At 38.4% G+C, this 14,828-nt stretch overlaps 1 long non-coding RNA gene across 6 annotated transcripts in view; it reads right to left on the minus strand.

The window, feature by feature from the left end:
- The window catches only part of LOC106043852 (uncharacterized), a 65,367-nt gene that overhangs the window by 50,345 nt on the left and 194 nt on the right, over positions 1 to 14,828 (minus strand). For 4 of the 6 annotated variants that reach the window (XR_010829517.1, XR_010829513.1, XR_010829512.1 and 1 more), the window contains exons 2-3: positions 14,019 to 14,491; positions 8,704 to 8,876 (exon numbers count right to left, since the gene is read on the minus strand). This is a non-coding gene — a long non-coding RNA (uncharacterized lncRNA). Of the gene's footprint in view, positions 1 to 7,612; positions 7,821 to 8,703; positions 8,877 to 14,018; positions 14,492 to 14,634; positions 14,783 to 14,828 lie in introns of those variants that run through there. The other 2 variants (XR_010829515.1, XR_010829516.1) reach the window with 2 other exon arrangements.

Here is a 14,828-nt window from a genome sequence, read left to right on the forward strand (position 1 = left end):
AGCAAACAGGAAAGGGCTGAGGACATTTTCAGGAGCAATTGTCAATAGCCTGATGTCTAGATAACAGGCTACTTTTTCCACAGGTAACAAGCAGCTTCCTGAAAGTCATTACGTGCATTTGCAGAAGATTACATAGCAAGTCAGTGGCAGAACAAGTGATACGAAACTGTTCTGGATTTGCAATCCTTCTCCTAGACAGTGATTTATTTTATTCATTATTGACAGGAGTTTAATTTATTGAGGATGGGTTTGGTCATGTGTCTACTTATGCACCTGAATATTTTTAACAATGCCTGGCCACGGTGTCTAGTCAAGTTCCCAGATGTCATCAGTTATCTCATCTCTAGATATCATGGTCTTTTTCCTCTACCTTTTGAAGCCTTTTTGAAGCCAGTTGCCTTCCACATAGGCTAAGAATACTGAACAGAGCAAACGTCTGCCTTTCGAGACGCGGCATACTTGCTACCACATAGACCGGGAGCCATCTGTCCCAGTAGCATGCGACGTCTGGCGGCCTCCTTCACACCTCCGTGCCTGCCCGCCAGCTGCCCGCCCTCCCCTCCTGCCGGGCGGTGTGCCAGGCCGTGGTCCCAGCGCTGCAAGATGGAGCACCACCCACGTCAACCAAGTGTCGGCACGCCGTACTCCTGCCAAACCACTGCAGGAGCATTTCATTCCTTAAACCTGCTGAAAAGTTCATCTTCCCAACGTGGGCAGAAGTGGATGTATCCTATTCATTATGCTATAGGATGAGTTCTCCACAGGCTGATTTATTTCAATATTCTCACAAGCAGATAATTGTCTCTCCGCTGTCCTGCCCACCCACTCACGACATACTTTATATAGCAGATTTCAGAAGGCCATTAATGCAACATAGCATGTTCCTGTGCTATTTGTTCCATTAAACTTATTTACAGATCTTGTAAAATGCTCAGTTCAAAAACGGAGAAAGACTTCACTTCTTAAATACCTACAAAATGGAGAAGATCCAAAAGCTCCAAGCAGACAGTGATACAAAGTATGTTCTGTGCAAATTCAGGATTTCTAAATACAAATGCCTTCATTTTGGCATGATGACAGACTTGATATAACCTTGATACTATAAAGTGTATGTAAACAAACTACTTGACTAAGATAGGAAAAAAGCAAACAAAGCATCAGTCAGAAGCTGGGGCTACCAACAGGCTCAACACTGAACTTCTGAAAACAGAACTCTCAAGTAGGAAACACACCAGAAAACGAAAGGGAATATAGCCAAGACAGGCAAACATCAACCTATAATATTAAAAAGAATCTTGAAATATGCAAAAATGTGCAAGTTGATTTAAAAAGTTTTGCAAAGGCATTCCCATTCTTTTCCACTCATGGTGTACCAGTAGAGAGAATAAGAAATAGCAATCTGATTCAAGTCCACATCCCTCCAAACTAGCAAAGACACCTTTCTCAGTTAACATGCCACGGATACAAGCTGTTCTTGTCTTTGTTATATCTATACCTTGTCACAAGTGTCTTCTGAATATAGATCCTAAACCAGGATTTCCTAAAGTACACCCATATTCAGGGAAGCAACACAAACATATCCTTAAGGGATAGACCACAGAAATAATTTAGTTAAAAATTTGCTTTTTTTTTTTTTAAATCAGGATCTGATTTTGTTTGTCTGTTTGTTTCATATTCAACATAAGAAGAACTACCAGTTGATAAAAAATAAAAAATACCCCTTTTCTTGAGAGATCCTTTCCACAGCATAGAAGCAGCACTAAATATTTGACTTAAACAGCACTCAATATTTGACTGTACAGTTGTTGTTGTTGGTTTTTTTTCCTTAAGTAATTTAAGTGGTAACATAAAAAAGACACATGTAATCCACCTGTACAAATTCATACATGCTGTATCAGAGAGGCCTTGAGACTTGTTCAGTACTCACAGTGCCGGTAGTGAAAGGCTTTGATGCCAGCACGTATTCCCATGTGCCTCTGCAAAGCTAACTTTAAGAACACTTCCTGACAGAAAGGAAATGAACCTTGTCAGAGTTGGAAAATCATCATCTATTTTTCCTGTATAAGTGGTCTGAAGAGATGACATTTCTCAACTAGTATGTTAATTCAGGTTTTTGATTATTTTTATCACAAGTATTTGAGCTTATTACTTATATAGGAAATACTGATATCATTACGGGAGGGATGAGAGCATAAAGATTCCTATCAGACCTGTCTACAGTCAAGTAATTCAGTTATTATTTTATTATCTTTCAACTAGTTATTTATATTCCCAGAATGACATAGCTTCCTGTGTTGAAGTAATTCACTAGCAGCCAATACTGCACAACGCAGCATGCTCACATTGGATTGTTGTATTTTCCTGTTTGAATGGTCTGCCTACATTTTTTAGGAATTTTTTCTCTGTGTGAAAAATACAGATTCTACCTTCTCTATGGCATGACCTGTTACACTTTCAGGCCTGCAAGTGGAATTTATCCAAATGGAAAAATAATGTGTGTCAGAATTACGTGTGCTTGTAAACAAAGAGAGGATTCCTAGGAAACAAAACTGTAAAACATTTATGGATCGTAGATCTACTGTTCCAAATTCCTTGATTTGCCAGATTCTTCCCCACACCATGCTTATAATACCTCAAAACCATTTAACTCTATGCCTCAAGCATATAAAGTTCCTCAAACCTCAGCAAAAACAAAGGAAGCACCGGTTGTTCACAAATTCACAAACAAGTCTGTAATGCACATCTATAACACAATAATTTCAAAGGGAGAAATATAAGCAGAGAACAACTTTAAAATCCTTGTCCTGTGGAAGTTAACTATAGCAGCTTTGAAAGGTGCTTACACCTCTATCCAGATTATCGATCAACATAGCAAAATGAAACAATTCCCTTTCAAATCATACCTGTAAATAATTAACTACCAAGTAAATACTAATTCTGACTACACGCACTACATTCACATGTTAGATGTAATAAACAGGGTTACTCATTCTTTAAATACTCTATAATGAAAACACAGTTATTTTCATGACACATTTGTGAAGACAATGGAAGTCCTGTCATCTTAAAAACAAAGTATTTTAGAAAACAATGAAATTAGTTTATATTATGCTCAAGACTTCTACTGGTAGAAGTATTTCTGCTAATTCAAAAGACAGACTGAATCATACGGCTGTTATTTTACGTAATAAGATTCAAAACAAGAAAGATGCAAAAGGGGACTTGGCTTAATCCCCAATTATTTGTGTAGCTTAATACTTTCTTGCACCAGAGCAATAAAGCTTTGCACCAGAGAAATAAAGCTTACATTGCTTAAAGAATGAAAGCCCTTAATTTGCATGAGGGAACTAAAGTGCTTAGGGGAATTGTTGAAGTGCTTGATACATAGAAGGTGTGAAAGCTAAAACAATAATCTCAGTAAAACCAAGGGCCTATAAGGAAAAGTCTGGGATTTAAACAGTGGGCTTCAAGATGAAAGCCAACTCTGAAAGGCGAGCAGTACAATCCTGAATAACTCTTTGCATTAATTTTTCCCCTCTTCCCTAAACATTTGTGTTCTCTCATGGGGAAAGGCTATCATAAAAAGGCTTTCACATTGTGAAAGATCTAGATTCTCAGCTCCTACAGGATAGACAGAACTTTTTTAGCACTATGAAACAGAGACCAAAAATGCAGAGGCTGATTTCTGTAATATCTTTGTGAATCTAACACAAGCACAGTAGTTCAAATGTATATAATGTGCTGATTAACAGACTGGGAAAACATTCTTTGTTACCATTTCTATTCATTGAAATCAGAATTAAAAGTGTACTTTTATGCATTCAGAGGACGTCTTTCACAGTGACATAGCAGAACAACCTTTCCCTGTTAGTGGATTAAATGCTTTGTAGAAGAGTAGAGCTATTTGGATTTTCTAGCTATTTCAATCATTCCTTAACAAGTTTAAGCAGAGATGCCTTAACAAAAGTAACAGCTTTAAATACAGACTTTGGAATTCTGATGTTGTGGACAGTGCCCATCACATGCAGTGTTTGTGGTGCAAACTACCCACAGATACCGGTGTGTCCTTTTTTCTTTAATGAGAAAAGAAGGACTGTGTTACTAGGAGATCTTCGTAGGCTAAGGACCAAAAGACCAAACGAACTTGGAACTCTAGTATGGATTTTTCAACCTTTCATCCTTGAGATCTAAATAAGCCTTATTTGAAACATTGGGCAATTCAGACACATTAAGAGCAAAGGGCTTTTCTATTTTTGGAACAGAACGGATTATTATCATGAGTATTCTTCAACAGTTTTAGGCTCCATAAAGGCCCCCCCACACACACATTATAACACTTATGAAATTAACAAAACAGTCAGGCAAGACTGTCAAGAATCAGTTTCATTCTTCCCAGTTAGGCTTTGAACACTGATTATAGGTAGCTGATCATCACAGAAGCCACTATAATTTTCCTTTTATAAGAACTAGCAGATAAAACTCAGCAACTGAAGAGGTTATACTGCCCTCTCTCTGCCATTTTTTGCTAACTACTTCTGTAACATAAATAGAATTATGGCCACACACTTTCACGAAAGTCAAGGCATTAGGTATGCCAGCATTTTCCCATATAGTCAGAAAACAGCATACTCCAAACTGGTAGTATGATATGTCTCCATAAAGTTTTAGGTTATAAAAACTGTACTTCATTGCTGAAAGAAGGCAATAAAATTCGGTTATACTGTTTAGTAGTTCTGCTATTCCCTGTGAATCGAAGCCTTCAACTTGTATACAGTGCTGGAAGAAAGCAAGAGCCATCCTCGTACTGAATTAATATGTGAATTAAAATTATCTCTACATTTAATGTACTCTCAGCCTTATTTTCTGATGGAAGAAAAATGGCCAAGGGAGCATTATTTTGAATTGTAACATTACCCTAACTTAACTTGAAATGTAGAAAATACCAGACACTTGAAAAACGTAAGCAAGACTTAGGTGACTCACTTATAATGTCATGGAGTATGTCATGGAGTTCGGTTGTTCTGCTATCTTGTCCTTTAAAATATACATACATCTAATGTCATGGTCAAAAATCTTAAGTCTTCACATGGAGTTACCTTTTTTTATAAAATTGCATAAATTCAAATTAGATTTTACTAATTAAACTCTACTGTCTAAAACTGAAAAGAATGAAGACATCTAATGCATATATTACGGCTATTCTTGTAGCAAACGAGTTAGGTAGAAATAATCATTTTAAACTGGATCTCTGACAAGAGTAGGTAGCCTACACTGAGGTAGGTATACAGTCAAAGAGGAACACTGAAAAAGCCCTTGAAAAAGCCAGGGTTATGTTGCTCCTTTGCTGCCCCCTTCTGGAAAACAAAACAAACATAACAACAAGGCAGGAAAATAGCTGGTCCCTGCATACCGTTATCTCCATTTCTCAGACGACTTAGCCTTGGGACAGCAGATCTTTTTCAGTTTAAAGGCTTTGGAATTTTTTTTAAGTTTTAATTTTGAAGCATCAATAAACACTAAAATATATTTCCCAAACGAGCTGTTAGTCTAGGCATAATGAGAGACAACTCTAGGAAGAAGAGAAAGTGAGGCTGCTCGCTTTGGCACTCTGGAGCTCTGCCCAGCAGCACATTCTGCGCATTCAGAGGCACGGCCAGCACAGCGGGATTATCTGTATGCCATTCTGCCATCAGCGATTTAACCTAAGCTCCTGAACACAACACTGAATTGGCTGCAGTTTACAACAGATTCTGCTGTACCGGTGCTGCCACAGATTCCCAGGCAAATCTTTAGGGGAAAGCCTGTGGCTGTCTTCCCATCCATCATCACGGATACTTAGCAGTTTTGCTAGCATGCCTTTCAAAGAGGCTGTAAGAAGGAAACAGGGTTAACTCGAAGCTTGCTTTGCTGGACAGGAAAACTCAAGTGAGAACGAGATATGAAAAACTCAAGTAAATTCGTAATCTGCCGTATTTGGAAGCATTGTTCCAGGGATAGCTCCAGAGACCCCTTCTGCAAACACTCCTTTTACTTCTGAAACAGGTGTTACACATACGTCAGATAACAACACATTTCATACATAACCTTATACTAAATCTGGGTTGCTATTGTCCACTTGTTAAAACCAACAGTTCTAATGATGTAAGAATGTAAAATGCTTGACCTTGTACAACTATACTTCTCAAACACTTCAAAATTGAGACAAGTTATGTCAAAATACCTCTCTGTGATTGTAAGAGCAACTTGTCTGACTGCTCTGTTTGCACAATTTGTTATGTCTGGAATGTGCTTTGACTATGACAAGGCTTGTTAACAGACTACTTAATTTAAAAAAGATGACTGTGAAAGGTACATCATCAGCATGTCAGTCTATTCTGTATCTATTAGCGATGCTGCTAGTTCATTAAAAATAATTGGGCCTTTGACTATCCAAGCCCAAATTCCTTTTCTATTATACCAATTTCAGTAAGCAATTAAAACATGTATTTATTTCTTTCCACATGAGCAATAATGACTTCAAAGCAGGAAATCCAGATTCGCTATAGACAGTTATTTCAGTCCTACAAAACAGCGGGGTAAAGAAGCTATTTGGGAAAAATCCTTGAAAATGTGAATTATTTAGATTACGGTACAAAACTTTAAAAGTCAGAAAGTGGTTTCTCTAGTTAAACGGTAGGTGTGTACTGTGAAAATGTTTTCTAGTAATGTAACAGGCATATGTATGGCCACATATCACAAATAAAACATCCTCAAAAAGAAACTCGCATACTTAGAAGAAACCTCCAGAAACAGAATGTTCTTTAACTCATTCACCTAAGTAGTAGGAAAACTATCACTAGAATATTGTGTGATGTTAAGTCATGGACAGGTGGCTACCAAAGGATCTTTTCTGAACAACGTGAAAGCATCAAATGCTTTCTTAAGTTCTCTTCAGAAGAGAGGGTGCACTTGAGATCAGACGAAGTCTTAGTGTGAACTCATAGCTGCAGATAAATGGAACTTTGCATTAACTGACAAAAGTGATTATTCAGTAACTATGCCTATTAAAAATGTACCACTGACTGCAGAGAAAGCTGTGCACTGTCACATTTTTTTTCATCCAGTTTATGTGCAGGACTCTGAGAAGCCTCACAGGTGCACAAGAGTACACATCTCGTGGCAGTTCAGTGAGCACATCTCAGTGATTTTTCTTTCTTACTGCTAGTAATAAAATGCAAGCTTTAGAAACAGCTCCTGCTTGCTTTATTCAAAAAGACCGGTACCATCACAAGACAAGATACAACTATTTGGATAGGGTACCTTATTTTCATTCAGGCTATCTGTGGAAAACTTCCTTGTAAAAATAGGTAAAGTAAGTAAATAAGTGTACCACGTTATCAATTGTTCCAGGCAGCCTGCTCTAGTGGCTGGCAACCCTGCCCAGAGCAGGGGGGTTGAAACTAGATGACCTTTAAGGTCCTTTTCAAACCAGGCCATTCTATCATTCTATGATTCATTCATTCTATGATTCTGCAGTAAAGATCTACAGAACTACTTGGAGCATAACAAGCAGAATAGAGAGTTTTGCTATAATACAGGCCATAGCTACTGCAGGTACTGCATGCTAATTCACTTGAATTCTTCTTTCCAGTTGCTTTTGTGTTGGACCACACGGGATTATCTTCAGCCTTCATCTCTTCCTCTCGTTAATTTGTGTTTTCTAATGGATTTGTTTGCGATGTCCATTCATCTGATATCTGGTTTTGAATACTCAACCACAAATTGAACACAAAAGGGCTGGAGAAGTTTTGTGGTTTTTCACATGCTCTTTCAACTCTGCTCTAGATTGTCAAGAAAGAACTAAGTTAAGTAAGCTAATTCAAAAAGAAACCCAAAAATAAGTATCAACTGATATTTTACATTACCATCAATGACTGAAAAGACTTAATTTCAGGTAAGATACTTTCAGGCAAAAGACAGTTTTAAAGGGACTTTTGAAATACTGTAACCCTCATAAATCAGTCCACTAAGAGAAAACAAAAACAAACAAAAAACTTGCAGATCATTCTAGGTTATGTCTGTGAAACAAACACACAAACACACCCAGAAGGGGGAAAAAAAAAAAGCTTCCCAGAAGAGCCGAAGAGCTAGACAAGCCATTTGATTTTTAACTGTAGGGCAGAATTAGATCTAAGTTGCTGATGTTGAGGAAGTAAATGGTCTATTTTACTTTTGCACATATAATAGTAGATGACTTCCAGGAATGTTTAACTGCCATTCACACACACCCTAAAAGAACAGATTATCATTCTGTATGCACACTTTCATCATAGAACTGCTATGGTGCTGCTCTGCACAAAGAGAAAAAGGGGATGAAATAAGCACAAGTGATAATGATAAAATAAAAACACTTGGAAAGTTTCTACTGTCTTTGACACGCTTGTTGCCACAATAAATATCCTTGCTTTTTTAAAAATGAGAAAGCAGAGAAGAGAGCAATGATTTTCAAGAATCTCATTTGATCTGAATCTATTGGGTTTATCAAATTAAACGTTTTATCATACAAAAGCTGTATCTAAAAACGCACGTTTTAAAAACTCGTGCTTTCTATGTCTCCTCCATTGTGAACAGTTATAGATCAAAAAACAACAGCAAAAACTTTAACACGTCATATATGTTACTTGAGACCGTATACTGAAGTAAGCATTAGGAATAAACACTTACCTCACCCTATGTGCAGTGTATGCCAGCTCCATGCTCCAGCAGGTTTTGGTGATCAATACATCATCAACCAACGCAGTGTATATGTTATGTGTCACGATGGAGGTGTTACGTGTCATGAAGTGTCATGACGGAGGTAAACCCGGCAACCCTAGAGGGTCTAGACATCAGAGGACCTAAGGAACAAATCCGTGCATGTAACAACGTGCTTTGTGGTCTCACAGCCTGGTCACTAAGAGCCTACAGCACATCTTGGTAAAACCAACGGATTTTTTGGTAACTTATTCTAATATGTTAAGGCAGATTCCCAACATATCTTCCTCAACACTAAATAAATCCTATATTAAAACACAGTAAAACCCTCAGCTCATTAGGTTTGCTAAGCCAAGAAATAAAATAATTAGGAAGTGCCATAATCAAAGTTGCCTTGGTAACCTTAATTTCATTGCTTCCTGCCTATACACTCAACACTTACTAAAATAAATAAATAAATAAATAAAAATCTACTAAAGCACTATTCATACTTGCACTGAATTTGGGAAGGACAATGAGCAAGAAAGATTGTATGCAGGCAGGCAACTGAAGATTTTGAAAGTGCACCTACACACCCACGCAGAAGATGAGTATCTGACTTTGCAGCTTTTATTGTGAGCTTTCTTGCTTTTAAACAAAAAAAACAAAAAACAAACAACAAAAAAAACTTTTTGATATGGCTTGGGATTTACTTTTTGAAACAACGTACCTAAGAAGTTAAGACAGAAATTCCAGATTTCACAATGGAGAACCATACTTGGGCCCACTGGCATTGCTGAAACCCTTAGATGCACCAGAAACGTCTAATGTTAGATTTAATTGCTGTTAATTGCAATCTTTTACCCTCTTCTACTAATGCTGGTTCACTTATTTGAGACTCAAAATCCTTTCCCTCAGCTTCAGGCCACCCGGTAACCTAAGTTACTTTCATTCTCCAAGACCTGCCACTTTATTTTATGCTCTGTGTGCTGTGCCCACTCCCAGTAGCAGTTTCTGTCATATGCAAAATTGTGCTCAGGTTCATCTACCCACCTCATCCTGACCCCTAGCAACTTCTCACAGGTTTTCCAGCTCCACTGGTCTTCAGCATCCAGCTTTTTTTAGATACTCGCTATGAATGAATTCAAAACATTTGGGACCAAAGAAAATCGTCAAATTTTCTTAGTCCTCCCTCCTTAAAGCACAAAGTACAATTAGCTTCCTACAGTAAAGTATCTTCACTGCTCCCTGCACTTTCCAGAGGCTGTGAAGAGGCCAAACCAAGACAGGTTTTTGCATCACGAGCATGCCTTTCAGCTCTTCTAATGGAAGACACCATCTGAAAAATGCTTAGAGCATTCCTGCAAGCCATGGGTTATTAGGGCTTCTTAAATAAAAGCCACACTCTTACTGCTTCCACTTTAAAATATTATGAGCAATAAGTTTTCCTCCACAGGCAATCTAGAAAATTGGTTGAATTATTTTGGTTGATCTCTTCTTAAAATAAAAGTATCAGTTGAAGGCAAAGAAAAAAAAAACAGCCAATACAGTTCAAACAAACAAACAGAAAAGCAAGACAGAAGGGCAAGTGAGAACAGTGTCTTTTACAGAAATAATAACTGTGGTAACAAAGCAGTTGATGCAGAGCAGCAAAAAAAAAATTAAGTGTGGTTTTAATACAAAACTAAATAATGAGTTAGCATTGAAAATAGAGAAAAAGTGTGAAAGATGCAGGCACATGTCATGAATTCATTTCATTCCTGTTTTCAGAGGAATTATGTTTCTTTAACATAATCTTGGGGAACATTTATCAGCATGAAGAGGAGCTGTTGTTAGAGGCATAGCCTCTACCAATATTAAAATTGAAATTAAACAGTCAGATTTGATGGTGTCAAGGTTCTGCAAGAATGCCCAGCTCCCTCAGCAAGCGACAAAGCTGGATAGCATCCTCAGAAAGTCGCTTTATGATTTAAGAAATGTTGAAGTTCCCCATATTTGATGGAACTAAATTAAATACGTATATTGATTGATAGGCTGCTATATAGTTCCTCGCCAGATTCACCCAGCTTCAGTTAACCTCATTAACCAAAGGCAGCAGTCAGAAATCAGAGAAGCATGGACAGGTTTCTCCACACAGCCCTGGTCCAACCACCACAAGTCTGGGAAGCTGCAGGTTGAGTTCGGAGGAGCTGGAGCTGCTAACGGTATGAACTGCAGTGTGCGCTTCTGGCATTGTTCAGTGCACAAGAGGAGTCAGAGAGAGACCAAACTCTTTGCCAACATGGATCTAATTTGTGGTTTGAACAAAGCTGGCCTTCAGTCACAAGTATGCGAATTCTGATGATATTCCAGTCAAATTGCCACCAAGTTCAAATCAGAAAAGCTTCACACATGAAACACCCCTCAGCTTTGACGTTTTAAACAGCACAATAATATCTCCACACAAGTGAAGGGTAACAAAATAATATTTCTGATAACAAAAGTCAACAGAATTTTGAGATAATACAGAGTCTTTCTTGTATGAAGCTTTCAAACCAATCTTACCTGTTGCAGATCGGAAGAAAGCTCACAGAGTAAGATGAAGCAGACTGAAGACTGAAGATAAATTTGCTGCTAATAACTCAAAAACCAAAGAATTTCCTTATAAACTAACAGACAACCAAGCAACTGCTTAACCAAGCAATTATCAGTTGCCAAAAACGATTAGTTTTGGAAATTACCAAAATAAGTCAATCAGAAACACAAATCAACAGAATGAAGTGCAAAAATCCAAATATTTCATGGTGCCCTGCATCTCAATTCCCCGTATCTCCCTACACTCTCTTCTCTTCACCTCTGTGTACTAAACAGCTGATCCACATTAAACACTTGTTAACATAAATGTTCAAACTTAACTCCTGCGTAGTTTTAAAGTGCTCTGTGGTGGTTTTTGTTGTTGTTGTTTTTCTGAGCAGTATAAGCCTGAATTTGGTTCAGATGCACAGTACATCAGAGCAATTGTTGATCATGAAGACCCAATTTGAGCACGTGGGCTCTGGTGGCAACAGCAAGGTCAGCTCAGCACTAAGGATGCTCAACCCATTCCTCTCTCCCAGCATCGAACACAACAGCAGCAGCAGCAAAAGGATGACAAGCAGTTCTCAAAGATTTCACACCACAATTAAAAATGAGTTAGCAAAATACACTGTTGCAGCAGAGTTATTTCGATGTGAATTATGGAATATCTAAAAAACCCTGAAGGAACGGATACCTAAGAAAAAAGCAAAATACCCAAGTTTCAAAGGACTATTTTTAGTGGTGAGATGCGATATGCTTTACATGCCCATTTTCTTCAAAGTGCATCTGCTGACAGTCTAAATTTGGTCTAGCGAAAGAACGTGATTGGAGGTTGTGGGTTCTGCATAGAGGATTTCTGTTTAATGGTAAATGGAATCGAGACCACTAACTCTTTCCTGTAAAGCTTTTAATATAAAATCATTGAATTTCATAGCAAGTTCTAGACTCTCTTTTAAAATTCAAAAACCGAAAATGATGACGGGCAGCATGATTAGTCTCAGGCCTTTTGCCTCTTCATCCCCAGTACAGATGGCAAACTATCGCTATACAACTTATGTAAGTATCGACAAATACTTTTATTTAGACAGGAAGCTAATATTAAGAAAACTTTCTGCATATTTTAACAGTGAATGGTTACAATCCTCAACATTTATTGCTCCTTGAACATAGTGGAAATTGTGAAACAAGTATCCCAGAACGCATCACCCCAGGATGTCCTCTCACTACAGTTACAAGGCAGGTAGATTTTTGATCTCTTTTTCAAACAAACTGGAAGGAAGTTATCCTTTAGAATATACAACTGTCGATACAAAACAGTTCTCCTTTGACCTAAGAAAGTATTATTTATATAGGTACTCATAAATCTTTCCACCCTTATAACCATTTCTGTTTTGAAACACTGTGAGAGAGGTGACAGGAGCTGTCACAATTCCAGCTCTCTCCTACACCCTTCTTCCCAGCCTCTTAGAGAGTGGACTGCAGTCTTGCTGCCTGCTTAGTTACATATAACTAAATGGAGACACTGCCGTTGTGAGCAAATAAGAATACTCATTCTGCTTTTAGCTCTAAAAATGACTTTTTTTTTTCAAGTTACTTTTCCTGCAGAAATTCTGTTACAACCTTCCATGGAAATTTTAAGCACTGTCATTTTATGCACTTAAATTTCAGAACAACCCTACCTTTCCCAGAGATAAACAAGAAGACTTCAAAATTAGACTGCTGAGCACAATCTAATCTAAAGCCTCTAAAACCAACACCACAATGCAGATGCAAAGTCTGGCGTGGCTACGAACACAGGAAGCCCTGTTATTCCACATTCCCCACAAGCAGAGGGTTTTCTTAATCTGACTGCTGCCACAAACTGTGGAGCACTCCTGTGAGCCATCACCTCATTTCATAAAGACTTACAGTGCTTTTGCAGAGGCCTTACTGAGCAATCAGAACTGAACCAGCAGTTCAACCCGGGCAGCAAGAATTTGGTCTATATGAGCAGTAGCATCCAAGGCAACCTTGCTAAACATAAATAAGAAAATCTGCAGTCACTGCAGATCACCTGCAACCCTGAGCAGTTGAATGGAAAAACGCCTGGACACAGATTTTTCACAAGTTTACCTAGTGACTTGAATGTAAGCACTAAACGCACGGCTTTATTGAGAGGAAAGCACCTGCAATTAGTAACAGAAACAATTCAAAGTTTTTAATTCCTTGTTCAATTAAAGAACACTTGGTCTGATCACACTCGTCATCAATGAAAAGAACAGCAGAGGAATACTGGCATCTTGTCCTTTTCTAATTTACGAGATACAGATTAAGTTACTCATTTATAAATTGAGATAATATTTAGCTATTAGTTGTTTCACACAACTAAGCAATAAAAAAACATTAATCTTGATAATTTCTCAGTAACGTTACAGACCCATTAAAAAACTAATAATCTACAAATTACTGCAATATGACAGTCAACTACTCCTAGAAACTTTCCGAATCCACACTATAAAGCGAGCTAGGATTTTGCAAAATGAAGTAATATCACCGAAAAGTGAACATTTACAACACCTTTTAGAATTTTTGCGTTTATTTCTTTTTTTTCAATCAGAATAAAAACGTTTTGCTCTAGCTTCTCATGATAGCATTTGCACCTCACACTAGAAACACTCTAATAAATTTACACATGACCAAATAAAGTCATGTGCACTGATATGTTTATAGCTGAGGCAATTGTATGAGAATTAAAAATATATTTGACTTACTGGTAAAATCAGAGTGGATACATTGAACGTAGACTATTAACGGTGGGCTACATAAAGATATCTGCTCATTTTCAAATGATGATGATGATGAACACTTTTTGCACTGAAACAGATGAGGCTTCCTCTGGTGATGTTTTGTGCACTTTCCAGGTACTTTGTGACATTAAAACACTTTCACAGATGACGCCGGGATGTTTCATTTCTCTCTGAGAGATGCAGGTTCGCTGGTGGAGCACACTGGCATTCTTCACAGAAAGCGCAGTCAGGCATTGGGACGGGTTGCCCAGGGGAGTGGTAGAGTCCCCATCCCTGGGGGTGTTCAAGGAAAGGTTGGACGTGGTGCTTGGGGACATGGTTTAGTGGGTGACACTGGTGGTAGGGGGATGGTTGGACCAGATGATCCTGGAGGTCTTTTCCAACCCTACTGATTCTGTGATTCATTCATTGTCATTCATTGTTGCTGGCAGGCATATCTACAGAAGACAAAGAACAAAGCAGTTAAAGTCCACTTTAGGTCATGGTGATACCCAAAATCTGGTTGTGAAGATGATCTTAAGAGTGTGTGAAACGGAGCGAGGGCTTTGCCATGAGAAAAACGAAGACATAAGCAGCTTACTCAGTTCACTCGTTGGGATAAAAACCCAACTAGGAGTTCGTAGCGTGAAGTTTATCACACCCAGCCGTTAGAAAACGCGCGGATCCTCACAAGCACCGCTGAGAAAGCCGCTCTGCGGCCACAGCCCCGCACCGACCCCCCCCCCACACGCAGCCCAGCCCGCAGGAAGCGAACCCCGAGAGCGAGCGGCGCCC

This window comes from Anser cygnoides, chromosome 2 (genome assembly GCF_040182565.1).
Source record: "Anser cygnoides isolate HZ-2024a breed goose chromosome 2, Taihu_goose_T2T_genome, whole genome shotgun sequence".
Classification (NCBI taxonomy): domain Eukaryota; kingdom Metazoa; phylum Chordata; class Aves; order Anseriformes; family Anatidae; genus Anser; species Anser cygnoides.